This window comes from Vulpes vulpes, chromosome 7 (genome assembly GCF_048418805.1).
Source record: "Vulpes vulpes isolate BD-2025 chromosome 7, VulVul3, whole genome shotgun sequence".
Taxonomy (NCBI): domain Eukaryota; kingdom Metazoa; phylum Chordata; class Mammalia; order Carnivora; family Canidae; genus Vulpes; species Vulpes vulpes.
Window position 1 is genome coordinate 16,205,799 of NC_132786.1, and position 25,891 is coordinate 16,231,689.

Sequence of the window (25,891 nt, forward strand, 5' to 3'; positions counted from 1 at the left end):
CTTTGATCTGTATTTGCCTGATGGAAATACAGTGATGTGGGCACTTTCTCATGGGCTTGTCGGCCACGTTTGTGTCTTGCTCTGTGCCGTTTCCATTGGTGTCTTTTGCCCATTTCCGGATTGGATGGTTGGTTTCTCTGCTGTGGAGCTGAATAGGTTCTTTCAAGATCTTGGATGCTGGCCCTTTATCTGAAGGGTCAATTGCACAAAGCTTCTCCCATTCTGGAGATGGTCTTTTGGTTTTGTTGAGTGTCTCTTTGGCTGTGCGGAAGTTTCTCATCCTGGTGAAGTCCCAGTAGTTCATCTTTCCTTTTGTTTCTCTGGCCTTCATGGGTGTATCTTGCAAGAAGTTGCTGTGGCCAACTTTTGGATGGGCGTTGCCTGTGTTCTCCCCCAGGGTTTTGATGGAATCTCCTCTCACATTTAGATCTTTCATCCATTTTGAGTTTATCTTTGTGTTTATCTTTGTCTCACTGTGTGAGACAGTGGTCCAGTTTCCCTCCTCTGCATGTGGCTGTCCAGCGTTTCCAGTGGCATTTATGGAGGAGACTTGTCTTTTTTCCAGTGGATGGTCTCTCAGGCTTGGTCGAATATATGGTCTTGACCAGACGAGTTGAGGGTCCACTTCTGGATTCCTCTTCTGTTCCATTGGTGGCTGTGTCTGTTTTTGTGCCTGTACCACACTGTCTTGGTGAGCACAGCTTTGCAGCGCAACCCGAAATCCGGCATTGTGCTGCCCCCCGCTGTGGTTTTCTTGGCTACTATTCCCGTGGCCATTCAGGGTCCTTTCTGATTCCACACAAATCTTCCGATGATCTGTTCCAGCTCTCTGAAGAGAGTCCGTGGTATTTTTGATAGGGATTGCGTTAATTGTGTAAATTGCCCACATTGACGTTTTCCCAATATTCATTCTCCGGATCCATGAGCATGGAATAGTTAGCCATCTCTTTGTCTTCCTCAGTCTCTTTCAGACGTGTTCTGTCGTTTTTCGGGTTGAGATCCTTTACCTCTTTCGTTAGGTTTATTCCTAGGTAGCTCATGCTTTTGGGTGCCATCGTAAATGGGGTCGACTCCTTAATTTCTCTTTCTTCAGTCTCATCGTTAGCGTCTAGAAAGGCCACTGACTTCTGGGCATTGATTTTGTACTCTGCCACACTGCCGAATTTGCTGTATGAGTTCTAGCAGTCTTGGGGTGGAGTCTTTTGGGTTTTCTAGGTGTCCGGTATCATGTCATCTGCGAAGAGGGAGAGTTTGACTTGTTCTAGGCCGATTTGAATGCCTTTTAGTTCTTTTTGTTGCCTGATTGCTGAGGCTACGGATGTCTAGTGTTATGTTGAATAGCAGTGGTGAGAGTGGACATCCATGTCTCCTTCCTCATCTTCTTTGGGGAAAGGCTCCCAGTGTTTCCCCCTTGGGAATGATAATTTTCTGTGGGCTTTTCATAGACGGCTTTGAAGATGCTGAGGAACGTTCCCTCTATCCCTATACTCTGAAGCGTTTGGATCAGGAATGGATGCCGTATTTTTTCAAATGCTTTCTCTGGATCTATTGAGAGGATCACCTGGTTCTCGTTATTTCTCTTGCAGATCTGATCAGTCACATAGAGTGTTTGACGAGTGTAGACCCAGCCTTGCGTCCCAGGGATAAATGCCACCTGGTCACCGTGAGTAACTTCTCAATGTACTGTTGGATCCTATTGGCTCGTATCTTTTTTTTAAATTTTTTTAAATTTATTTATGATAGTCACACAGAGAGAGAGAGAGAGAGAGAGAGAGAGAGGCAGAGACACAGGCAGAGGGAGAAGCAGGCTCCATGCACTGGGAGTCCGACGTGGGATTCGATCCCGGGTCTCCAGGATCGCGCCCTGGGCCAAAGGCAGGCGCCAAACCGCTGCGCCACCCAGGGATCCCTATTGGCTCGTTTCTTGTTGAGAACTTTTGCATCCGTGTTCATTGGGGACATCGGTTTATAACTCTCCTTTTTGGTGCGGTGGGGTCTTCTTCTGCTTTTGGACATAAGGTGATGGTGGCCTCATAGAACGAGTTTGGAAGTATTCCGTCTCCAGAAGCTTCAGCTGGCCTCACTGTAGTCTCTGTGGCAGGCTCTTGATTGGGTTCAGGATGTGGCTCAGTGGCCAAAGTCGTTCGCTCCACTGAGGTAGGTGGCAGGTCCGGCATGTGCAGGAACCCGAAAGCATGCACCTGGGCGTGCTCTTCCTCCAGGGTGGCCACGGGTACAGGTAGCTCTTGCATGTCGGCACAGTGAGTCAGAGGTGTTACCACCACGTGCATTGGTTTGGTCTCAGCAGCCTGGCTTCTCGGCTCGAGCCGTGACCAGCTCGATCACCTCTGGCCCTGAAGCTTAAAAGGCTGCGAGGTAGGAGCTGGGGCCGGTTGTTGTGGTGGTTCAGGATATTGCACAGGGGCGGACACTAGTTGCTCCACTGATCTGGGTGGCCGCACTGGCATGTGGCGGACCCTGATAGCATGCGCCGGGACATCATCTACCGCGAGGGTGGCCAAGATTGCAGGTGGGTCCTCCTTGTGGGGAGAGTGAATCATAGGTGTGACCACCTCGTGCATTGGCTTCGACTCCTCAGCTGGCATCTGCGCTCTGGCCAAGCACTCAGGACCGACAGCCCTGCCCAGCTCGATCACCTCAAGCCCAGACGCTTCATTAAGCCCCACCTTCGGAGCCGGGGTGGGTGCTGACATGGTTCATGATGTTGTTCAGGGGCCGAAGCTGGTTGCTGCACTGAGGCAGGTGACTCCTTTGGCAAGGCATGCCAGGGGCATTGATAGTGGGTGCCCGGGGTAGCTCTTCTTGCAGGGTGGCCAAGTGTGCAGGTGGCTCCTCCAGGTCGGGACAGTGAATCAGAGGTGTGACTGCCATGTAAATTGTCTTGGCCTCAGCAGCTGGCATCTCGGCTCGGGCCAAGCACTCAGCACCAACTGCCATGCCCGGCTCGAACTGCTCAGGCCCATAAGCTTCAGCTCGCCCCCTTGTTGTAGTTCTGGCGGGCTCTTGATTTCGTTAAGGATGTTGCTCAGTGGCCGAAGTCGGTTGTTCCACTGAGTCAGGTGGCTGCTCCATCATGTGGGGGATCCCGATAGCATGCCCCTTGGCGTGCTCTTCCTCCAGGGTGGCCGTGGGAACAGGTACTTTTTCACATTTCAAATACATTATTGCATATTTCCTTATGTTAAAAAAATAACTGAGTCCATGGCTTAAAAATTCTTATTTACTGATGCATTTAAATCTTTCTCATAACGATCTATGGCATTTGATGTATTAGTGAAATTGTTCATATCGATGCCTCCGGCAGCTTTTCCTTCTGTACTTGTGGTGTTCCTGATTATATCATTCGGATATCTTTTGAAAAACAATTACATTCCTTAGAACCCTGAAGATTTCCCCGGTGTTGTTTTATGTTTGCTTATTTTAAATAAGCCCTTTTCTTTGTTTTGAATTTTTAATTTTTTATTGGAATTCAGTTTGTCCACATATCCCACAACACCCAGTGCTCATCCCGCCAAGTGCCTCCTTCATTGCCCATCACCCAGTCACCCCCCCCCACTTCCCCTTCCACTACCCCTTGTTTATTTCCCAGAATTAGGTGTCTCCTGTTTTGTCACCCTCACTGATACTTTCACTCATTTTCTCTGCTTTGCCTTTATTCCCTTTCACTAATTTTTATATTTCCCAAATGAATGAGACCACATAATGTCAGTCCTTCTCCGATTGACTGTTTTCACTCAGCATAATGCCCGGGACAGCTGCACCCCAATGTTTATAGCAGCAATGTCCACAGTAGGCAAACTGGAAGGAGCCTCGGTGTCCATCGAAAGATGATGGATCAAGAAGCTGTGGTGTGGCGGGCAGTCATGGCGGCTCACCTAAAGAAATGAGTGTACGAGGACTTCACTGAGGTGGTCCAGCAACAACAGGAGGAAATTGCAACCAAGAAACTGTGATTGACAAAACCAAGGAGATCTGCAGCACTCCTCGTAGATCTGTGTAAAGCTCCCTCCCCAATGGATGCTTTGCAGTATCTACTCCAGTTTTCCAGAAAGCCTGTTGAAGCAGAAAGTGTGGAAGGAGTAGTCAGGATTCTCTTGGAACATTATTACAAGGAGAATGATCCATCTGTGAGACTCAAAATTGCATCATTGTTGGGTTTATTATCAAAGACTGCAGGATTTTCACCAGACTGCATTATGGATGATGCCATTAACATCCTGCAGAATGAAAAGTCTCATCAAGTCCTTGCTCAACTGTTGGACACCTTGCTTGCAATTGGCACCAAACTCCCAGAGAATCAAGCTATCCAGATGGGATTAGTTGATGTAGCCTGCAAGTACCTCACAGATACGTCTCATGGTGTAAGAAATAAGTGCCTGCAATGACTTGGCAATCTTGGCTCTTTGGAGACAAGTGTGACAAAAGATGGAGATGGCCTAGCTGTCAGAGATGTCCAGAAGATTATAGGGGATTACTTCAGTGACCAAGACCCACGTGTCAGAACAGTGGCTATAAAAGCCATATTGCAGCTTCATGAAAGAGGAGTGAAATTACACCAAGCAATTTATAAGCAGGCCTGTAAATTGTTGTCTGATGACTATGGACAAGTGCGCAGTGCTGCAGTCCAACTTATCTGGGTTGTCAGTCAGCTCTATCCTGAAAGCATTGTCCCCATTACTTCTTGTAATGAAGAAATTCGCTTAGTTGATGAGCATTTGGAAAAATTTGTCCCATGGTCCGTGATGGCTCCTGGGTGGTTCGAGTTCAGGCTGCAAAGCTATTGGGCTCAATGGAACAAGTCAGTTCTCATTTCTTGGAGCAGACGCTCGACAAGAAGCTCATGTCAGATCTCAGGAGAAAATGCACTGCACATGAACGTGCCAAGGAACTTTACAGGTCAGGAGAGTTTTCCAGTGGCAGAAAGTGGGTAGGTGATGCTCCCAAAGAAGAAATAGATACAGGAGCTGTGAACTTGATTGAGTCAGGAGCTTGTGGAGCCTTTTTTCATGGATTGGAAGATGAGATGTATGAGGTCCGCATTGCTGCCGTGGAGGCTCTCTGCATGCTGGCCCAATCTTCACCTTCTTTTGCGGAGAAGTGCCGCCCTGATTTCCCGGTTGACATGTTTAATGATGAAATTGAGGAAGTACGTCTGCAGTCCATACACGGCCTGAGAAAAATTTCTAATAATATCACTCTCCGAGAGGATCAGCTTGACCGTGTCCTGGCTGTGTTAGAGGATTCGTCCAGAGATATTCGAGAGGCTGGCTCTTCACGAACTTTTATGCTGTACTAATGTTTTGACTAAAGAAGGGATTCATCTTGCACTGGCGGAGCTGCTGAAAAATTTAACCAAGTACCCTACTGATAGGGACTCTATATGGAAGTGCTTGAAGTTTCTGGGAAGTCTGCATGCAACCCTGGTGCTTTCCTTGGTGCCAGAGCTCCTGAGCACCCATCCATTTTTTGACACAGCTGAACCAGACATGGATGACCCAGCTTACATTGCAGTTTTGGTTTGTATTTTTAATGCTGCTACAATCTGTCCAACAATGCCGGCACTGTTCTCAGATGATACCTTCAGGCATTATTCCTCCCTCCACGACAGTCTTTCTCATCTTGTTCCTGCCTTAAGGTTACCAGGTGGAAAACTAGTGTCATCGGCCGTTTCTCCCGGTATTGCGCCCCATGAGGACCCATCCCATCAGTTCCTGCAGCAGAGCCCTGAAAGGGTGTACAGTCTTCAGAGCACCGGGACCCTCAGGGAACCCAGAAGCTGCTGGAGTTCACCATCCGGGATCTGCAAAGACTTGGAGAACTTCAGTCTGAACTAGCAGGAGTTGCTGACTTCTCGGCTACCTATCTTCGGTATCAGCTTCTGCTCATCGAGGCCTTGCAAGGAAAGCTGTGGAATGTGGCTGCCCCTTTATATTTGAAGCAGAGTGACTTGGCCTCCGCAGCAGCAAAACAGATCATGGAAGAGACCTACAAAATGGAGTTGATGTACAGTGGTCTGGAGAAGAAACAGGTGGTGATTATACATCACATGAGGCTGCAGGCCAAAGCCTTGCAACTTATAGTAACAGCACGGACTACTTGAGGAGTTGACCCCTTATATGCGATGTGTGAAAACTTTTTACAGGAAGTGGACTTTTTTCAGAGGTGTTTTATTGCTGATTTGTCCCCACTTACAGGACAGCTTTGTGGAGAAACGTGTTGACCTTATGCCCCGACTCATGACATCCAAACCTGTGGAAGGGGTCAAAATTCTACAGACCATGCTGAGGCAGAGTACCTTCTTGCACCTCCCCCTTCCAGAGCAGATCCACACACTTCAGCCACCATCATTGAGCCAGCAGGCGAGTCAGACAACCCTTTGCGGTTTACATCTGGATTGGTTGTGGCCCTGGATGTCGATGCGACCCTGGAACATGTGCAGGCCCCTGAGAGTGCTGTGAAGGTCCAGGTCTTCTATCCAGATGGCCAGGCTCAGAGGATTCATCCTAAGCTGGCAGACTTGCGGAATCCTGGCCCAGGGCGCCACCGGCTTATCACTCAGGTGTACCTCTCCCATACTGCCTGGACAGAACCATGCCAGGTGGAAGTGAGGCTGCTACTGGCCCACAACTCCAATTCCCGCATTCCAAAATCCCCCTGGATTGAAGGTGGCAAAGTGTCACCCCAGGTGGAAACCAGCATCGAGGGCACCATCCCCTTCAGCAAGTCTGTGAAAGTTTACATACTGCCCAAACCCGCAAGGCGCTGAGTCACAAGCATTGTGTAGAGCTGAAGCTGAGACAGACCTTCTCAGGTAGCAGAGTGAGCCCGAAGCCTAGAGCACTTCACCTGGAGCCGGCGTATGGGCATGAGCACCATCACCTTTATCGTCTCACCTGGTATCAAACGCAAAATAAATTACTTTGCATTAAAAAATCAAAAACCTTCAAGTCCACACCTCTTCCTTCCCTGACTCCACCCCCCACACCTCTTTAAAGTTGAGAAAACAACAACAACAACAAAAGAAGCTGTGGTCTATGATACAATGGAATATTACTCAGCCATTAGAAACGACAAACGCCGTGTAAGGAGAGTGACGTTTGGTTCTACTTGTTGGGTTCATGTTGTTGTACGTGTGTGTGCAGCCAACCAGCAGTGCTCGTTAGGTACCAGATCATCTACTAAGAAGGGTCTTTTACTCAAAACCAGGAAAGAGGAGAGAGAAAGAACTAGTTTCGAGAGCTTTTTGATTTGGAAAAAGCATTCCAAATATCACGATTTTCATTATCCAGTAAGGGAGTAGCTTCCTTTCTGTGTTCATTCTCGTGAGGATTAACGATAGAGGGAGTCCTGTGAAATGAAGACCACTTTGTATTCCAATTTAATTCCTGGAATTTCTTAATTGTTTCTTTCTTTCTTTCTTCCTTTTTTTTTTTTTTGTTTTTACTGACATTTGAAAAACTGAAAAACTTCTAGCTCATAACTTTGTTGCATTTCAGATCCCCTGCAGCAACGAAAGGAAATCGTCGTATTCGGACTAGAAGTTTAAGTGAGTCCTAAAGTATTGGAAGAAAATTCTAACATATACATTGAAGTTCTACAAGGAAAAGTTTGAGTTTAAACAAAAGAGCCTGAGCTAATTCTTCCAGAAGATTTGTTACCTTGAATTCAGAGCCCTTTTACGAGTATATTAGAAAAATAAGTAGTCCCACAGTATCAGTCGATTCATGTATTAAGGAGAAGAGAGCTAACATTAATGAAACTAACTCTAAAGCAGTTGACTGCCAAGCTGATTGTTAAATTGGTTATTATGGAAACAGGAGAACCAACTCACACACTTAGAAATGAGGTCCCAGACTGGAAGCACTGGTAAATGTAGCTGCTCATAATGTAAGTTAAATAATTCCTTGACAATCTGAGTAGATCTATATCAACATGGCGGTCTTCTATGTAATTTAGGGTGTTTAGTAGGAAATTATCGAATGGACTTCATGATTCCCTAGAGCTTATTTTTGAGAGGTGCTAGTGAATCAGGCGGGAAAAAAATGAATGCTCAAAAAAGTCCTGTTTCCATCTTACACATTTGGGGAAACTGTAAGAATATGTCCAAAGAATCTTGGTCTTCAAGTTTTATATACAGTAATAACTAACACCATAAAATAGCACTTATTTAGATAGAATTGATCTAGACGTGGCAGTACCACATCCTTTTCTACAATGTCTGAGCGCTTGTAGTACTTCAGACCTTTCCATCAGGCGTCAACATTAAATATAGAATACCTCTAGAAAGTGTGAAAATAATTTTGTCTTTGGAAGTAGATAACGTGACGTTTTTCCGTGTGTCCCATTGGACTTTTCTAGTGATGATCCTCCTAGGATGATGCTTTATCAGTCGGTGTCTGGATTTTATGGACTAAAAACCTGATATTTTCTTTTACAGTTGAAATCTGTAAATTATCTTTATACTTCATTTTCTATGTCTTTTCGTAGCAAAAAGTAAGCAAAATATGCCAAGACAAAGAATGATGGTCCCCCCACCAAACCTTGAGCATAACCGTTGAGGAACAAGAACTGTCGGAGATCTATGTGTGTGTATCTGTACGTACATCCATGCACACATGGCAAGATTTAACAGAAATCACAATTCCGACATCATCTGTGGTTTATGTCACAGCTCTTCTCTGTCGTCAGCCTCTGTTTTTCTCTTTGGGCTTTCGTTGAAAAATACTCAGCCTCATGTCTTTCGCTCTGAGACTTTAACTGTAATCCTTGAAATCTTAATTTCAGTTCAGAACCCCTAGTCTTAGAACTCATGAGTCTCCAGATTTCCATGACTGTCACCAAAAGTTGAAAATCCTATCCGTTTGCCCTTTTGGTTTTTTTTTTTAACTAAAGACTTAAAAGAAAGAAAAGAAAAAAAATGCTTCTTTCTGTCTTGACAAACATGAGGAAGAAACTGCAAACAGGAATACAGGTGGTAGCAACTCCTTCCGTAGCCTCCCCTTGTACTTTTAAAAGAGCTTTGTTATGTGGTTAATGATGGAGAAAGTTGACAACATGCACTGTATGTGTCTGCTGTCCGCAAATTGTATTGTGTGACCGTATATTTTCCCCAGTCATTGAAAGGATTCTCCCAGTGTGATACCTCTTAATTTTAAAAAAGTGGTTTTTTCTCCTTTATAATAGTCATCATTTGGTTCTGGATGTATTACGCTGTGTGAAGTAAGTCAATCGGAGAAGGACAAACATTGTAATGTCTCATTCATTTGGGGCATATAAAAATAGTGAAAAGGAAGAAAGGGGAAAGGAGAACAAATGAGTGGGAAATATCAGAAAGGGAGACAGAACGTGAGAGACTCCTCACTCTGGAAAACGAACAAGGGGTGGAAGAAAAGGAGGTGGGCTGGGGGTGTGGGGTGACTGGGTAATGAGCATTGAGGGGGCCACTTGATGGGATGAGCCGCTGGGTGTTATGCTGTATGTTGGCAAACTGAACTCCAATAAAAAATCATCATTATTTTATGACATTTATAAAATGCAATAAAAGATAAGGAAACCATCCTGAGAGGCAGGATGCCTGTCTCATTTGACCATCTTTTTAACATGTTTTACTTATTTTCCTCCCTTATTATTTAAGGCTTTTTTGGATGTATGCACTGACTTTTTTTATCAGCTATGTTTTTGAGGAATAAGCTCCTCAATTTACAGGTGCTGTATCTTTTATAGTCATAAAGTCATTGGTTTCTAGAAAGACACATTTGCTTCCATGTATCCATTAGAGTGCAACAATACTGAACTCCTATGGGATTTTCCACTGATGAAAGTTGTTTTTATACTTACCTGTTTTATTGAAGCAGGTCTGAAGACCAGGAAGAAAGCTGACTAGTGATCTGAATTGCAAAATGTTGAGAACTAACCAGTGGGTTGTCATGGTGCCTCATGACTCGTGTGTGTGTGTGTGTGTGTGTGTGTGCATGCGCGTGCCTAATGACTCTTAAGTACAAAGGAAGTTTATTAATTATTTGAAGTAAAGACAACACAGTCATTTGTAGGAGATCCTTAGCTAGAAGGTGTTGATATTCTTTGAAGAAATCAATACAACAAAACCTTCGAAAGTGTTAGAAGAAGTTACCAAAAAATCAAAACCTGAGCTGCAGAAAAGAATAGTCTTGTATCTGAGATGACAAACATAAGGGATGCAATATATGTGCAGGAAAGCTGGAAGCTCTCGATTGGTTGGGGCCATAGAGAGTTTTGACAAGACAACAGGATGTGCCACTTTTGTTTTGTAGGGAAGTGTCTTTTGTGACCATCATATTTGTAATTGGGTTTTCCGTTGGTTTTGGCGGCAACAATGTTTGCCACTCCTCTGGTCTAACTGGACAGAGACATACCTCGCTCCTTTTACCACTAGTCCATGTGTGCAGTGCTGTTGTTTGGCTTTGGAAATGTGAACTTTGTGGATAAAACAGGGAAGCTTCTCTGGCATCGAGTGGAAAACAAAGAGCCCACACAAGGCTCTGTAGGGAGGGTGTGTGTGCATGCGTGCGACGAGATACTCTCATAACAGGAAATATACAGTACTCAATTTCATCAACAGTAGCTCAAATTTAGTTACTGGAGCAGTGGTTTCAGTGAACACTGTATTCTCTGCTTCAGGTTTTTGTAGAAGCGACTAATTTGGAAAGTGTAGTTCCGTGAAGAACTACAAATTCATTAGAATATAGCTGACCTCCCCACAACGTGGGGATTAGGGGTCTCGACAGCATCCCCCAGCACAGCTGAAAATCCATGTACGATTTTTGATTCTGCCAAAACTGGACTGTTACTAGTAGCCCACTGTTGATTGGAACCTTACCGATGATATAAACAGTAGACTAATATGTATTTTACAATGAAGTGAGCTGGGGAAAAGAGAATGTTATTTAAATCATAAGGAAGCGGGGCGCCTGGGTGGTGCAGTCATTGGGCGCCTGGGCGATGCCGTCAGTTAAGTGCCTGACTCTTGGTTTTGGCTCAGGTCATGATCTCATGGTCTCTGGATGAAGCCCTGCATCGGGATTCATGCTCAGCAGTGAGTCTACTTGGAATTCTCTCCCTCTGCCCCTCCAACTTGTGTACACACTCTTTCTCATTCTCTCTTAAATAACTAACTAAATCTTTAAAAAAAGAAAATCATGGGAGTAAAGACATGTATGGTGCTGTACTGTATAAAGAAGTGGACCCACGGATGCAAACACATGTTGTTCAAGGAACAACTGTACTCTTACCTTTTATGTATATATCTCCCACTTACTAAACTGTGATCGTTAGACAGCCATCAGCAGTTGTCCCTAAGGCTAATGACCTCTTTTTTTCTCTCTCCTACTCCTAGTCTGCAGAACAGGAATGCTGCCCCTCTCTTCTGCATTAGCAGGAAAAGATCTCTGAGGGCAATTTAGAAGACCTGGTGTCTCTTTCCACGCTTGCCCTTTCCAAGCTGGGTCACCTGTCCTCACTCCACGGGGCCTTTGTTCTGTTACGTGTGCTTGAATAGTAGATGGTGGTCAAAGAGTCTCATACAGTACAATCGCGTTGGAAACTGCTGAGCGCATGACTTACAGGAGAGCCACCCCGCCCCGGGTCCCCTGCCCTGCGTGCCCGCTCTTTGTGGCGCTCACCACCTTGTGACATGTTACAGATTTATTCAGTCATTGTCTCTTCCACCCCCCGAGGAAGACCAAACCCTGTGGATGGGGGCAGACGCCTGATGTGTTTTGCACCTCGCTGTGTCATCCGCGCCTGCGTCAGAGCGTGTCGGAAACCACATGAGGCTCGCGGTGAATGTTTCTGGAGTGAATTAGTTATTAGGATCCAGACTGTATTTCTGGGTAATAATTTAGAGATCACTAAAACCTAAGTTCCTATTAGGGTTTTATGTGTCTGTCAGCGGCTTTATGACGTTATTTGGTTTGCATGAAAAACTCTATTCCTCCTACAGGATAGAATTCGAAGAGCAATTTATATTTAGAAGATGTTTATAATAAGCCTTATGGGCTCGGTTTATCGTAGTGGTCTCTTGTTATTCAAATGCTATATTTTCTCAAATGTAGATTGTACAGTTGTGCCTGGGAGGCGTGTGCAGTGCATGAAAGTAGGATCTGTGAGGCACTCTAGCCATCGTCACAGCGTATGGTATTCCTGTAGACACTTCCTTAAACCACAAAATATTGGCACATTGCTTTCTTTCTTAGCAGGTAGAAAATGTACATGATAATAAAAATGTTACCTGATAGAAGAAATTTAATTTATTTGTTTCACAATGAAGAGTCTGACGATGAGGGATGTGTCCTAAATGGCTACCTACTTATGCCTCATGCTTATTATGTGTCAGATTGAAATATTTCCCATCATCCTGGTAAGTTGAGGAGTAAGGCCCCCTGAATGCGACCCAAACACAAGGGCATGAGGCTTTGCTCGAGGTGTGGTGCATGGCAATTAGTCCTTTCTGTTTACAGTCACTCCGGGGTGGGGTTCGAGTCTGGAGTGATATCCTCTCCTGTCCTGCTTTCCGTGCTGTTTGTAGGTGGACACATCCCACATTTGTCATTCTCCCACTGAATTGTATATCCAACTACTCATGTAACCTCTCCTCCAGTTTCTGCAAAGAAACATGATCTCACCAACTCCCCCCGAACACACTCATCTGTTTTCTTCACCCCTATGACTTGACTGCAAAGCTGTCTTCCCAGTTACTCAGCCTCCAGACCTCAGACGTGTCTTTAATTCCTTGCTGTCTTTCAAACCCCCATCCAGTGCATCAGCAAAATACCTTTTATCTTGACCTTCAATATAGATCCAGAATCCAGCTGTTTTCTATTATCTCCACTGCTAGATCCCAATTCAAGAGACCATCTTCTCTTGCCTGAATTCTTCAGAAGCCTTTTGTGGGGTTTTCCTGCCTTTCCCCATGCCCCGCTGTAAGATTCTACACGGAGCAGCCATCTCGATCCACTTAAAGCAAAAGTAAGATCCTATAACTCTTCTGATACCATTTGAAGGCTCACCCAGCTCAGTCACTGTAAAAGCCAAAGTGAGGATGGTGGTCAGAAGGCCTACGTGATCTGTCTGCCCTTCCTTGTCTCCTTTATCACAACCTCTATGTCTGCCTTCCTGACCACTCTGTGTCTTCCTTTACTGTTTCTCAGAAACCCATACAAGTGCCCACTCTTGGACTCATTCTAGCCCGTTCCCTCACCTAGAAAATTCTTTATCTCGAATTTCTCTCAGAAAGCCTTCTCTTGCTTCAAGTCTGTTCCCAGAGGTAAACTGTTCATGAAGGCCTACATTGATCATTTATTCTAACTGTAAATCCCATCTCCCTGGCACCCCTCATTTCCGTTGTCCTGCTCCATTTTTCTTTGCTACACGTCTCTTTCTAAAATGCGATGTGATGTTTTGTATTCGTTGCTAATTACTGGTTTCCCACTCTAAAAGCTTCACCAGAGCAGGAACTTTTGCATCTTTCTGTCTCTGCTCTACCCAATGAGGTGAAGACCGTGCTTTACACAAGATAATAGCTTATTGAATAATTGAACAAATAAACTATAAGATACAGAATTTCCACTCACTCCTTGGACAGATATATTGAGTGCCAACGATGTGCCAGTCCCTGTACCAGCCATTGCCATACAGTAGAAAGCAAAAGTCTCTTGTACCCACGGAGCGTGCCCACGGCCTATCCAGAGGACAGTCACTTTAGAAATATTCATACAAACAAGTGCCTCCAAGAAAATTGGGAAAGGTGCTATGAAAGAAAATGACAATGTACCATAAAATATCATAATGGAGAGAAGTAGCTTAAATTGGAGGTTCAGGGACGACCTCGTTAAAGAAGTAACATATCTGATGAACATTGTAAGGCTCAGTTCCTACATAGGAAATCTTAATAGCAATTGAGATGTTGAAGAATGTAAAAAAAAATGTTGATGGGAGTCTCCAAAATTGAGAAAGATTGAAAAATGGTCAGGGCAGGTGGAACATAATTAATAGATAGGAGAGCAGCATTAGATGTGACTAAAGAAGTCAGCATGGACTAGATCACACCAGGCTTTATTGGCTCAGAGGGTTTTGATTTCATCCAAGGTGCAAGGAGAAGATTTTGAAGAGAACTAATAAGCAAAGTAACAACATAATGATGTTTGGGGCTTTGCACTATTAGGCTACCTGTTGTGAGTTTGGGAATGATTCAGAAAAGAACAGAGTTAGGGACACCTGTTGTGTGTGGGGGGCTCAGTCGGTTGAGCCTTTGCCTTTTGGCTCAGGTCAGGACCCCAGGGTCCTGGGATCCGCCCTGCGTCAGGATCCCTGCCCACTGGGGCGTCTGCTTCTTCCTCTCCCTCTGCCCCTCCCCGCCCCGACTCATGCACTCTCTCTCATGCTCTCTCTCAAAGTGATAAAAGTCGTCTTTAAAAAAATTGAAAGACTTGAGTTACAAGTTGGAAGGCCACCCAGAATGCAAAGATATTAGTTCTAGTGAGAGATGACAGTGGGACATACAAATGTGACCTGGGTGCTGACTATAGAGAAGAAAATAATAAGATGGATGTAAAGTATATTTTAAATTAGAACGATCATGGGTTAGATGTAGAAAGAGATATGGCTGCCTGGTTTCAGTCATAAGCAAATGGATGGATACAGGTAGATAGAAATGTTGGGGTGAGAAACAGATAACAACATGATGAATCATTGACCACCTTTGTAGGGAGATGGGGATTAGGTATCAGATGATCGGGATCCCTGGGTGGCTCAGCGGTTTGGCGACTGCCTTTGGCCCAGGGCGCGATCCTGGCATCCCAGGATCGAGTCCCACGTCAGGCGCCCAGCATGGAGCCAGCTTCTCCCTCCTCCCGTGTCTCTGTCTCTCTCTTTCTCTCTCTATATCTATCATGAATAAATAAATCCTTAAAAAAAAGGAGATAAAAGAATTATGTCCATTGTTTGAGTTTAATCGGGTTCATTTTGGTGATCATCCCATACTTTTTTTTTTTTAATTTTTATTTATTTATGATAGTCACAGAGAGATAGAGAGAGAGGCAGAGACACAGGCAGAGGGAGAAGCAGGCTCCATGCACCGGGAGCCCGATGTGGGATTCGATCCCGGGTCTCCAGGATCGCGCCCTGGGCCAAAGGCAGGCGCCAAACCGCTGCGCCACCCAGGAATCCCCATCCCATACTTTATACATGTTGTCCCGTATTGTCCCAGAAGGCTCTGAAAGAGTGCCTGAGTCTCACAGTTTTGCACGGAATGAACAACGGGCTAGATACTTAAGGCACGGAAAGCTTGTGAGATGTTGTATAATATGCACCATCCTGAGTATCTCTTTTCATCCTCACAACAGTAAATGTAGAGTCCGTCTTCCTCAGTTCTTGTCTTCAGGGTCTGGGCTTGGAAAAATCTCCACCTGCTCTTCCTTTATTTTCACTGTGGGTTGTGATTTTTTTTTTTTTTTTTGAGTCTGGGTAGACCAGATGGGACCAGGTGAGGAGCAAGGATTTGGCCTACAGCAAAGCTTGGGAAGGAATGTAAATATCTGTAAATATCGCGAGCCCTGAGAGGACAACGCCCACAGCAGAATGTCCATGTGAATGAATCACCGACACGGCAAGCCTGGGCACAGGACAAGGGTAGGTATTCTAGGGGTCCAAACTTGGCAGGGGACAAATGAGCAACGGGGAAAGCATGCAGCTGTGAAAGGTGTCCCCACAACAGGACAGCCACAGGCGGAGGTGGTAGTCAAGAGTTCAGATAAAGGTTGGCATCTCATTGTTTTGGAGAAACACACTGAGAATGCAGTTTGGGTAGCTAGGATTGTTAAGAGGCCCATGTGATGGAACAATCAGAATATCCTTGCAGAGCCGTTTCATCACTAGTGTTCAGTGCCCTTCTTGAATTCCTGGGTGAGACCAACAGATGTGCACCAGATGAAGCCGAGCCAAGCCCGAGGCAGTGACGTGTACAGACTGTCGATTATGGTATAGAATGATTCCTCCGGTGAGCCTTCACTCACACCTACTCCTGGGTCGAGCAGTTTCTTGTTGCCTCTGCTGCATTGTTCAGTTTGACACCGCATGGACTGGTGGTCTCATCATCGTCTTTAGAGTTCGAAGACTCAGCCAAATGCATAGGTAACATCCTACTTGCTCTTCTCTTACTTTTAATCATAGAAGTTGCCTAAAAAGGTGACTAATGTATTCAAGGCCTTGAAGGTCATTAGTGAGAAACTGAAACAAATGTGAAGATCCAGAAAGACCGTACCTTTGTGCTTCAAATTCCGCGTGTCTGTTTCTCATTGACTTTGCGTGCTATCAAATCACAACGACTGAGGCTCCCGGGAACCATTGAGCAAAGTATCGTGTGTCATCTAAGCTGGGATGTATTTAAAACACTGCATTATCACTTCGCTAAATAAGATAAGATGTCTTTTTTTCCACATCAGAAGTAGATGTGGTCAGATTCGTCTACAAATTCCAAAGAACATAGCCTAATACCAGGTACCATGAGCCCGTTTCAAAGCCAAGAGTGAATGATCTCTGGAATTTATGTCCCTGCCAGTTTCACACATCTTGGAACGATATAGTTCCTAACAACGTAGAGATTAGCTGTCACAGCCTTTAAGTGGCAGTTTGGAACAAAAGGAACACGGTTTTTGTCAGGTTTAATCTGATTGGTAGTGAACTGGAAGAGAGGCCAGTCAAAAGTTGGTCGAAACAGGCTTTCATTTTTATTTATTTATTTTTGTTGAAACCGGCTTTTAATGGGCTGCACTCTCTGGCTAGATTATGCACCCGCAGGCAAGGGAGAGAGCAAGGGGTGGGGGTGTCGCACGCAAGCCAACTGCAGTGAGGTCTCTAAAGAGTTTTCTGTGGGAAGATGGCAGGGCGGCATTCCAATTAGGGCAAGGGTTACAGGTCTTGGTGTGCTAAGTTAGGGTTGGGCAGCAAGGTGGCCTTCTTGGGAGGTTCCTGGCCTGGGGTCGGCCGTTTTGAGGTTCCCAGTCTCTCTGGCCCAACATTCATATATTTTTGTTATGTTATAATGGGGCGACGATTCAGATCCGGCTGCTTCCTGCTGATTTTGGGGCGTCGTGGTGCCTGTTGGAGGTGGGCAGGCCAGCGTAGGGATATAAAACAAGTTAGTTGATTGATAACTGAGATATTTCGTGGATTCCTTCCTTGATGATTCGGAAAAAGCAAGGGGCCACCATTAATAGTATGCCAAGGATCAGGAGTGGGCTTAGAGAGAGGAGGAGCCATGTGGTTAGTGGGGTCTGCCACCATTGGGGTGTAGTTGGGCCGACAGGGTGATACTGTGTCTGGAGAGACTCCTGACTTTTGGCGAGGATGTGGAGATTGGTTTCCACTCCACCTGTTTCGTTGATGTAGTAGTTGCGATCTTCATTGAGAAACGTACAAGTTCCTCCTTTCTCGGCCGTGAGGAGGTCCAAGAGACATCGGTTCTGTAGAGCTACCTGGGCCACCGGGTTTATTTGGCATTGTCGGGAATTAAAAGACTCTCCCGAAGCTTCGATAGCCATCTGAGGCCTCTCGGATAGGTCCCTGGAGGAATCTGCAGACTGGAATAAGGGCCCCGTACCCAGTGGCCACCAGGGTTGAGGCCAGGGAGACCCCGACAACCAGTGGGAGAAAGATCACTCGTTTCTGCTTTTCTGGGGGGGGGGGTGCTGGTGAGGAGGGCTACTTCTGCCTGACTATAGATGGTTAATCGCGGAACTTGGGAGACAGGCAGACAGGAGGGAGGCAGAGGTATTGAGAGATTTAGATAGGGAGCCCTGGCACCAAAAGAATCGGCCAATAGCAGCATGATGAGAGGTGACTTTTGACCGGGTGACGTTGCACAGGGATGAGTTAGGGGCGGAATAACAGAAGGGGAATTGATGGTTGAGAGGGTCAGTAAATAGGGCAACATTAGTGAGAGAGGGATGAGGCAGGCGCTGGAGGTGTGGGTGCGGGGCTGGTGCAGCTGAATGCACTTGGGGAGGGGAATGGCCACAAGGGGAGTTTTGCCTAAAGAGGCACAGATAAAACGGTGGGACAGATTGCCCATGCAGGAAAGGCTGGCGAGGGAAGTGCCTTGTTGGATAAGTTTTATCCAGGAGAAGGGGCCCTGGTCCTGAGTTGGGTAGGCCTGTAGGTGGGTGCTCCTGGAGTACGGGTGACTGAATCCACATGGGCCCGCAGGAGGGCTCTTAGACGAGTTAGGGAAGGTAGGTAAGTAAGATAGGAGAGGAGGAGGTGATGTTGGAAGATTTTAAGGGAGCAGGAAGGGCCACCCCGTAGAGAAGCTCAAAGGGACTAGGCCCGACGGCCCTCTAGGGGTGGCTCTGAGCCTTCTTAAAGCCAGCGGGAGGAGGGTCGGCCAGGACAGGTGGGGATTCAAGAGTAAGTTTGGTGAGATATTCCTTGAGAAGGCCGTTAGCCCACCCTAGGTTACCCGAAGACTTGGGGGTGATATGGGATATGGAGTTTCCAGGTAATATTTAGGCTCTCGGAGTCATGCCCGGAGATGCTGGAGATGAAAGCCGGGCCGTTGTCAGATTGTAGGATCTCCAGGAGGCTGAATCTCGGAATGATGTGTTCGGTGAGTATGGTGGCCGCCACATCCGCCATCTCCCGAGCTGTAGGGAAAGCCTCTGCCCACCCTGTAAAGGCGTCCACTGAGGTTAATAGGTAGCGAAAGGATTTATTGGGCGGCATGTGGGAAAAGTCTGTTGGACCCTTGCTCACGGGTGCCAACGTGTCCCGGTGGTCGCCCCAGAGACTCAGACCCCAGTCAGGCAGATGCAACAAGCAAGAGGGTTTATTGAACGTTTGCGCAAATGGGCTCTCATCCTCAGAGGTGGCAGAGCGCCGATTAGCAATTACAGGCATCTTTTAAAGGCAAAGAAAACGCGGGAGTAGCATAGCATTCAGGTTATGACGTGATTGATTTCTTTGAAGGTCAACATGACCATGTTCAGGGACTTTTCCAGTCAGGGCGAGGGGGGGGATAGTTTTCCTATCTCGGAAAAACAGAATGTTTTTGTTGCTTGAATTTATGGGAGGCACCTGGATGGGCTGCCTCAGGGTTAGGCCTGGTCCCACTCACGGGGGCGGGGGTGTGGGGTTTCTTCAGTCAAGCTGCCAGTCCTTGCCAGGTTGGTAGCCGTGGAGCTGGTGATTGGGTCTTGGCCTGCGAATTCCCCCTTGAGCATTTACAGTGGAGCAGGTTTTGCAAGACTAATCCACCTCTCTAATTACCTTTTGGAGATGTGGGTAGTAGAAAAGGGGTCCTGGGAACTGGTGTAAGGCCTTGGGACCAATGTGTAGGGACTGATGCATGTCTGAAATGATCATAGGAGCTAAATGGTTTGAAAGAGCGAGTTTCTTCTGAATGAAGATCCAGTCTTTTTCCCCGGCTATTCTTCCCATCTCTTTTAGTGTGTGAGTTTCCTCATCTGTGTAAGTGGAGGGAATGTGGTGTGTTGAGGAAGAGGAGGGGAGCTGGTGAGGAGCCTAAGGCATTGGCTTGGGCAGTTGAGTCGGCTTTGTTTTTGGCCCGGGACACCGGGTCCTTGGAGGATTGGTGTCCATGACAGTGGACAATGGCTACTTCAGTCGGAAGGCTGAGGGCCCCTAGTAGTTTTGAAATGAGGGGCCCATAGATTATGGGGTTTCCCTTGGTTGTAAGAAGCCTTTGCTCTTGCCATAGGACAGAATGTGTATGTGTGATGAGGGAGGGATATTTGGAGTCCGTGTCTATGGTAGCTCGTTGCCCTTTGGACAGGCGAGGAGCCCTGGTGAGAGCTCTAAGTTCTGCCTTCCGAGAGCTTGTCCCGAGGAGGAGGGAACTGCCTCTAGGATGGCGTCTAGGGTAACAACGGCCTATGCTGCGTGTCTCTGGCCACAAAGAGTATTTGGTCAGGGTTAGGGAAGGGCTGATTGGAAAGTCCTGGATGTGGAGGAGTCACCTCTTCCAGGAGTTGAGAGCAGGGATGGGAGGGTTCCGGGTTAGCAGAGGGGGTAGGTAGGAGGGTAGCAGGACTTAGCCGAGGAGAAGCTGATAGATAGATGTCAGGATTTTCGAGGAAGAGGAGCTGGGCAGGAAGGGATTCTAAGGAAGGAGCGTGAGGCGGAGAACCCATCCAGGCTGCAAGAGAGGAGGGGGGCAGTCCGTGGAATAGAGGAGGTGCCATCAGTTCCCATCACCGCTACTGGAGAGGGGAAGCTGGTCCCCGAGTAGGAAGGCACAATGGAGTCGGTCGCCCCCGTGTCCAACAGGAAAGAGATGGGCTTCCCCGCTCCCTGGAGCAGGACCCTGGGCTTGGCCTGGGTTAGGGGGTGTCCGAGTCTGGGCCCCGTCAGTCATCGTCCAATCTGAGTCGTTGAAAGGCTGGACTTCCCGGCTCAGGGTTTCCTCTGTGTGGAGGCGCCGAGGATCCCCCGAGACCTGGGCAGGCGGATTTCCAGTGGCCCATCGTTCGACATTGAGGGCATTGCCGCATTGGCTCCTTGGGATTGGGACATTGACGGGCCATTGTCCCTCGGTGCCGCATCTGAAGCAAGCCCCAGGCAGGGTTCGGTTGGTTCCTGCATTCTGTGGGCTCGGGGAGCCCGCCGGCCGCAGGGCTGCCCCCGAGGCTTGGGTCTGGAGTTGGACCTTCTGCTGGAGCCTGGCCTGCCTCTTAAGTTCAGCCACTTCCTCTCGGGTGTTAAGGACTTTAAATGCCATTTTCACCAGGTAGGGCATGGGAGTTAGAGGACCCTCCTCGGTCTTTAGTTTTCTTCGGATATCGGAGGAGGACTGATAACCACTGCAGTGGTAATCCATTTTAGCGCATCTGTAAGGACCAGTGCGGGGGGGATCAGGGTGAGACTCTGGAACAGTCCGCGTGGGAAAAACATGACTCATGATGCTGGGAGTGGCATGCACACGGAGATTTTCTTACCCTTTAAGTTTCGTGGCAGAAGTCTCTCTTTTTATTCGGGTCTGATTCATAAAACACAACCCACTACGTAAATTTCTCATGAGAAACTTTCCATGAAATGGTATAAGGAAAGAGGTCTTCCAGGTGTTTCTCCCGCAACTTCTGAAGTTCTGCGTTTTCAAGCGTGACCTGTGGTGGTTGATTTTTCTTCTGTTTTCCTTATGAGGAGAACATTTTTAAAGGAGACTGCATGATTCAGAGCTGTTTTGTGAAAGTTCCTTAAGATCAACAAAATGAAAAGAAGGAAACCATTTCCTGTAGCTTCACTCTGAGGGACACAACCCCCCTGTCTCTGGCTTGTGACGCTTCCACGACGAACTCCTGCAAGGATGGGAGCTTGCTGTCTTCTCGCTGGTCTGTGGTGGGATTAGGGATGACCCCCGTGTGAATCTGACAGCGGGAAAGCTCTTGTAAGCCCTGGTTTTAATCTGGTTCTGAGTTCACCTGTGGAGTCGTGCCGAAACCCAGGTTTCGTTCTCAGCTTTGTTCTAGGGGTTCACTAGCTCATGACAGAGTTCAGGAACTGGGTGAGTAGTAGTAAGGAAGCCGTCTCTGTTGGATGAAAAGCGTCTTTATGATCTCCTATCTATGGGCTCATTTTCTAACTTACGAAGCACCGTCAGGGAGTCCTGTGGGCTCTCAACCTTCAATCCGTTTTCACGTAAGAACTTCTTTTGCTCTGAACTCCCAGAAGAATGACAGGACGTTTGGAATTTCTGTTTAGATTTCCATAGTGTTGCTGCTTTCAAAGCAATTTTTATTCCTTACTCGGCCTAATGGTTTCTACTTTTTCTTACATATGCAATTGAATTAAAATATAGGAATGCAGTTGACATCCAATCATAATGCTCATTTGTTAGTTAAAGGCTATTTCAGTCTATAACACTTTGATCCCTAGGAATTTAGCTGTGGTTTTATGAGTTTTCCCATATGATTGCCCACAAATTTATAAGTTGACTAAAATTGTAACTGGTTTAAACTGTTCAAACAAATTACTTAGCAATTAAACCTCCAGCAAAATTGTAATTCATTTTAAATTTATCACAGAGGTTTGATGCTCTTTCCGAGCAAAACAACGGGACATAAGGGTGACATACGGAAATTCGGTATTTTGCGTGAACTGTTCCCGACAGGACAAAAACATTCCCAACACAGGGCGCAGCAAAGCCTTCCACTAATGTGAATTAATTTTGTAGCGAAGGATCACTTGGGAAGATTCCTGGTTTTGAGTTTTATCCAGGTTTCATTCTTTGAAGCACCCTTTCCATAAATTTGTGTTTTATTCCTAGTTTGTCGTACTTCACCTTTTGATATTTAAACAATTCACATGCAGCTAACGTAAGTCGCGGTGGTATTCGCTTCTATATCAGGTTATCACCTGCTATGTTGAGAATTGCAACGCCAGAGCACATTACAAAGAGTCAGTTGGACTTTGATACCCAAAATTGCATTTACGAGGTTCACACTCCTTTGTATTTCACCAGATAGAGACAGCAACAGTGTTCTCATGTAATGTGTGCTTCAGCCTCTGTGCCAGAATTTATACTGTCTGGATTTTAATATGTAGTGTTGATCTGTTAACCAAAGTTGTTTTGTTTGGTTTGGTTTGGTTTGGTTTGGTTTTGTCCACAGAGGCATGGACACATGCTTCTGGTGAGTCTTTACGCTGAATATACATACTCAGTTTGTCGCTATGTATGTATGTATGTCACTTTGAGGTTCTCTCTCGCCAGTGTTACCATTCTTGACAAAAAAAAAAAAAAAAAAAAGTCTTGTGTTTGATGTCCTTTCTGCTTTGTTAGCCAGGGTCTACCAAAACCATTACTTTTTGATGACACTTCAGTTTTGGCCCAGAATGTCACAGTCTGTATTGAATGCCTCATTTCATCGATCCCTCGTGGCTTTTAATTAAGTTTAGCAGCATTTGAAGATTTTCTTTCACTAAGGGGATTCAGAGGAATCAGAGTCTTTCTCTACATTTTTAAAGTCATTCCATAAAAATATTCCTGTGACGTAACCTGAACTCAAAACGCATTTCGTCAAAAGGGAGAATTAATCCGGTTTGATGAGCAAGTTCCGAATTCGATATGCTTTGTTTGATACTTGGTCCCGATGCTACGCGTCCCGTCTTTCTGTTGTAGTTTTGTGTTCCCGTGCTAATTTTGCATACGTCCTTGCTCAGGAGTCTGGGGATTAGACTGCATTCTATCCCTGTTATATGTCAGCTGGTATTTTCATTATTTTCATCTTGCTTGCTTTCAGATATTCCCCTCCTTCCCCAAGTTTTCCAATTGTTGAGGCCTTTTATCTTTTTTTCTTGCCTGCTTTCTGGGAGTTTTGTTTAAGGGAAATGAACCTCTTCTTACAATTTATGTTTTCCTACCCATCTTATGGCCTTCCTCATTACTTAATTTTCTTAGGAAGATGAGCAGTTAAAAAGAAAACAAGATGAATATATGTTTTTGTTACTGTGATAGGGAAAAATCTTTTTCATTTCTTGTCGAAAGCATTCTTCCACCCCAAGCATTTTACACACTAAAATGAATCTGTTGCCTATACGGAATGGAAGCCTAGCATAGCAGTAAATGTTTCCCTCAGAAATACAGTTTTTTACTGATTGTTAGCCATTTTGATTTCATTTATTAATGACTTTGTCACTGATCAGAAAACCTTGAGGTAGTATTTCTGTTTACTACTTTGGGAAAAAAATAATTAGGATCATTATTGTAACTCCAACATAGCTTGTTAATTTTCAAGTTCATCGTACCAGAATATGCGCATGCGTGTGTGTTTGCAATCGTATTGATGTTTCAGAGTGTCTTCCTAAAAATTTACAATGTCTATAGATAGCTATTTCAACATTTTGTGAGGTCTTACTTTTCTTTGTTCTTTTATTACAATAACAGCCAGTAAATAGCCCATACTTTTGGTTGTGTCCTATAAGAATTTCTGCTTGGAATACTTGGAAAGAATAATGCTAGTGTTCTACGAATTTTGTCTTAATCATCAATTATCAACTATTTTTTAAACGATTTTTATCTTTAGTGTGATAAATATCATGTAGTCAAAGACTGTTTAGTTTATACATATAATATTATTCGGTCGATAGTTTATGGGATTCTTTTCTTAGAACTGTCTTTATGTTTCCTTTTTTGTGCTCAGTGTCCTTTTGTAGAAATGCAGATTGACTACTTTACACTGTGCATATATTTAGAGCATCACAAATGTGGGCCATGAAAAGGATAATTTCATGGTATCGGTGAAACTCTGGATAGAATTTTCTGTCCTATCATCTGTCAGAGCTTTAATGTGTTAACTGTACATTTCCTAAGTGTACTCAGTTATATCCTGAACCGGAAAGGTCGTTGAATATATGACACCTATAAGTCCATACCTATCGAAACTGTAATTAAGATGCACTTTGCCATTTTGACCAAAATGTCATAACAGCAGAGGCATGCCTAAGTCTCTAAGTGGGTTAGTGCTTCATGTCATTGAGAGCAGTATAGTCGAGAGTAACCCACTACTGGTCCCTGAGCCTCACATGAAAACACATTCTGTACCAGAGGGTGGAGTACCTTTCACTTCTTCTCGACACCTCTTTTATTTTTTTTAAGATTTTTATTTATTTATTCATAGAGGCACACACACAGAGAGAGGGAGAGAGGGGCAGAGACACAGGCAGAGGGAGAAGCAGGCTCCATGCAGAGAGCACGACCTGGGACTTGATCCAGGGTCTCCAGGATCGCGCCCTGGCTGCCGGCAGCGCTAAACCACTGTGCCACCAGGGCTGCCCTCGATACCTCTTAATATGGTGCTACTCACTGCAGAAATGACAGAATGAACATGGGACTACTCTGTAGGCACAGTGAACATATCCCAAAGTCTTCAAAGTGCACAGTCCCTTCAGGGTAGTAGACTAGCTGTGTTGTGTTACCTTGGGACTGTATGTGTCAGTCGGCGGTAAATGACTGAGATCATGCGGTTTTCATCAATATTAATACTTATCAATCAGTAATTTCAGAAAGCGGTGGGTACTGTGGAGGAATGATGTTGGGTGACAGGCAAGGATGTGATGAAGGATAGGGGGGAGTCATGGTAGAGGTTAGCGGTTGCTGATAGATCTTTTGCAGAAGGCAGCCCCTGAGCGTTTTGTAAAGACTTTTCTTTGAGATAGTCGTGGACTCCCATGCAGTTATAGGAAATGACACAAAATATGACCATGCAGAGTACCGTAATACACACAAAACCAAACTAAACGTCTGAGCATTCTTTCTGAGGCATTTAGAGTCGAATCTTGAATGGTGAGAGGGATTATGTCAAAGAGCATTCCAGGTGGAGGGAATAGAGAGGTGCCGATTCTGAAGTGGGAAGACATTGGGGCATTGGCTTCACTGAGCAGGGCCACTGTGTCTGTGACCCTTGCATGAGGGAACGAGGGCTTTATGAAACGTTGAGCAGCCAAGCCACTGTGTCTTGCAGGGTCGTGACGGTGGTGGTGGTGTGAGCCTTGTGTTCTTTGTGCAAGCAATCACACTGGTTGTGCTTCAGCCAGTGCACAAGATCTCCCTCCATAATTTGTCAAAACTGTCACTCCCTCCCCATTTTTAAATTGGACCTCAAACATTTTCATCTCAAGTATCAATAGTACAGGATGGAGTTTCTAGTGGATGGGAACAGTTGACCTTGTAAAAGTATGTTATATCTCATTGAATATGTATCCAATAGAACGTTACTACCATGATAATTTGATGCTCACTATTATCCCTTTGAACTTTACCTGAGCTCTCCGTTTTCACTGTCAGAACAATTATATTTGCTTTTCTTCTTGAACTCCTGTCTCTTTC

The 25,891-nt window shown here is 45.5% G+C and overlaps 1 protein-coding gene and 1 pseudogene across 1 annotated transcript in view; both read left to right on the forward strand.

Annotated features, from left to right (window-relative positions):
- Positions 1-25,891, forward strand: part of LOC140599525 (uncharacterized) — a 476,056-nt gene that overhangs the window by 361,248 nt on the left and 88,917 nt on the right. The window contains exon 11 of the mRNA XM_072762680.1: positions 1,587-1,663. The gene's annotated coding sequence lies outside the window, so the exon portion shown is untranslated. The remainder of the gene's footprint in view (positions 1-1,586; positions 1,664-25,891) is intronic.
- LOC140599636 (integrator complex subunit 4 pseudogene) lies at positions 3,625-7,437 on the forward strand (annotated as a pseudogene).